We start from the raw sequence: 2,856 nt of genomic DNA on the forward strand, positions 1-2,856 counted from the left end.
GTGGTGGCGGGCGCCTGTAGTCCCAGCTACTTGGGAGGCTGAGGCAGGAGAATGGCGTGAACCCGGGAGGCGGAGCTTGCAGTGAGCTGAGATCCGGCCATTGCACTCCAGCCTGGGCGGCAGAGCGAGACTCCGTCTCAAAAAAAAAAAAAAAAGACCCTTTCCCTCCCTCCAGGCTTCTCGGCCCCACCGTCCCTCCCTCCCGACTAGGCATGGGCTCAGGTGTGGGTGCTGCTCCCAGGCCCAGTAACCATAGGTCTTTACCTGCCCTGGCTGCAGCTGACTAGGCTGGGATTGGAAGACGGAGAAGGAGGGCTGCCCTCTCCACCGGCGGGCCCTCCGGCCCTAGGAGGAAGCTGGCCGCGTGGTCAGGGAAGAGAAGATGAGGGACAGAGAGTGGGAGGGCTTCCTCCATTGGTGACTGCACTGGTCAGTTCCTGCACCCAGAAGGCCTGGGGCCACCTCCGTGGAGTGGAGCCACCAGCACCACCCCCAGAGGCTGGTGGACACCTGGGCGGAGAGAACAATTGGATGATGTCTTGTTGACATCATTGGCCTCACAGGAACCACATCTCACCGGCTGCCTCCCGTTTGCGTGTCATTTGAAGGCCACCCCAAATGTCACCTCCTAATTGGAACCTTCCTGGATCCCCCCCAGCCTTCCCATCTCGTGTTCCAGGCCGGCTGTGGGTAGGCAGCTTGGCCCCATGCTGCCGGCTGAGGGATCCCAGGCGAGTGTTCCCAGCAGGAAGGGCTCTTGTGAGACGGGGGCAGTGGGAGAGGAGTAGAATCCGTGTCCTTGTTCCTGGCTCTGGCCCTCGTGAGGTCTTGCCGTGGCGAGTGGGCATTTTCACGCTGGTGCTGGGGGCAGCTGTGGCCATCACCAAGGGTTTCCTGTGGTCCCTGCAACCTCCCGACTCTAAACACTCGCCATGTCCCCGAGATCCAGGGATGGGACTCCCCGGCCTTCATTCCTCCAACTCTTAATGATTTTTGAAGGACTTAATCCTTGTTTTAAATACCTCCCTTCTTGAAATGCCCAGAGGGGTTCCTGTTTTCCGGGGCAAAGCTCAGGTGCTGATCTCATGGCTGTGTTAAGGGCGGATTGTGCCTCCCCGAAACTCACGGGTTGAAGTCCTGCCCCCTAGCGCTGCAGAACGGGACCTCGGCTGGAGATGGCATCATTGTAGATGTCATTAGTTAAGGTAGGCGGTGCTGGGGCAGGTTCCTCCATATAACCTATGTTGTCCTTATAAAAAGGTAACATTTGGACACAGTCATAACGCAAGAGAACATGCTGGAAAGATGAAGGCAGAGGACAGGGTGATGTTTCTACAAACCAAGGGACACCAAAGGCTGCCTGCAGTCACCGGGGCCAGCGGGAGGCATGGGCCGCGTTCTCCCTCGGAGCCTCAGAAGGAATGCCCCCTGCTGCCTGCAAGGACCAGGGGCAGACTGGCGATTTCCGACAGCAGGGGAAAGATGACATCTTTGAAATCACACACAAGAGCCCTGCAGTCTCAGTTCAAGTCAGAGGGAGAAAATCAGAAAACAAGGAGGACCAGCGAAGAAAATCTTCTGGTAGCAAGACCGCGGCATCTGAAATTGATTTCCCAAGTCTTACCCTACGGCTCGGAGGATTACAATGGAAATTAAATTCTCAGCCTCCCCAGGTAGCCTGTGTGAACCTTAGAGCAGAACGGGGGAAGTGGGGATGGAAGGAGCTGAGGGGTAACCCTGACCCCCTGCCCAGGGAGTCCCACTCAGCTTTGCTTGCCGGCAGGAGCCGCCCTCCTCCCTATCTGAGGCAGCTCCCCGCCTGGGACGCCTCGCCTGAAGCACCTGCCTGCGGCAGGAGGCTGATTCCCCTTGAGATCCAGGCCCATCACCCCTGATTGCCTCTAACCCCATAACTGGACTGAGATCCCAGCTGACTCCAGGGAGAAAAGTAAAAGCCTGCCACACTCCAAGATGATCACGATTTTGCTAATTCAAGCTGGAGACTAGTGGTAAGCGTGGATCCCACTGTCTGGGCGACTGTGCCCTCCAGGGACTCTGGGCTTAATTGTCTGCCTGAGCATCTGTGAGAAACCAGAGCACTTCGCTCTATTTGTTGCTGGAAACTTGGACTTGGACGGGCACAGTGGCTCACACCTGTAATCCCAGCATTTTGGGAGGCCGACGCAAGCAAATCACCTGAAGTCAGGAGTTCGAGACCAGCTTGGCCAACACGGCGAAACCCAGTCTCTACTAAAAATACAAAAAGTTAGCTGGGCGTGGTGGTGGGCGCCTGTAATCCCAGCTACTCAGGAAGCTGAGGCAGGAGAATCTCTTGAACCCAGGAGGCAGAGGTTGTAGGGAGCCGAGATCACGCTATTGCACTCCAGCCTGGGCAACAGAATGAGACTGTCTCAAAAAAAAAAAAGAAAGAAAGCTGGACTTAACAGTTGCCCAGCTGAGATGCCAGGGTTTTCTCGGTAGAGCACAGAGAGAAGAATCTAACGGCATAGAGAGCCAGGAATGCCAAATGGATTCGTCAGGTGCAACCCACCGCCTGTCCCTCATCACATCCCCAAAACATTCCCTTTACGAAGGCCTGCGACTTGCCCACAAGGAGCCTCTGAGCTCTGCAGGCCACAGACAACAGAGACGCCGCCAACAAGACTGTGTCCCCTGATCTCTCACGGGACCCTGGAGTGGCAAAGACCAACAATCTGAGATGGTGACAGGAGGGGCGGCCAGCTGGGAGCAGAGGTCAGGGCCCTTGGCCAATGGGTCAAGCATCCCCAGAACTGAAAAAGATGGACAGTCGATGAAAGCTTAAATTGATGATTTTTTTTTTTTTTTTTTTTTTTT

This window comes from Mandrillus leucophaeus, unplaced genomic scaffold (assembly GCF_000951045.1).
Source record: "Mandrillus leucophaeus isolate KB7577 unplaced genomic scaffold, Mleu.le_1.0 Scaffold1, whole genome shotgun sequence".
NCBI classification, from domain to species: Eukaryota; Metazoa; Chordata; class Mammalia; order Primates; family Cercopithecidae; genus Mandrillus; species Mandrillus leucophaeus.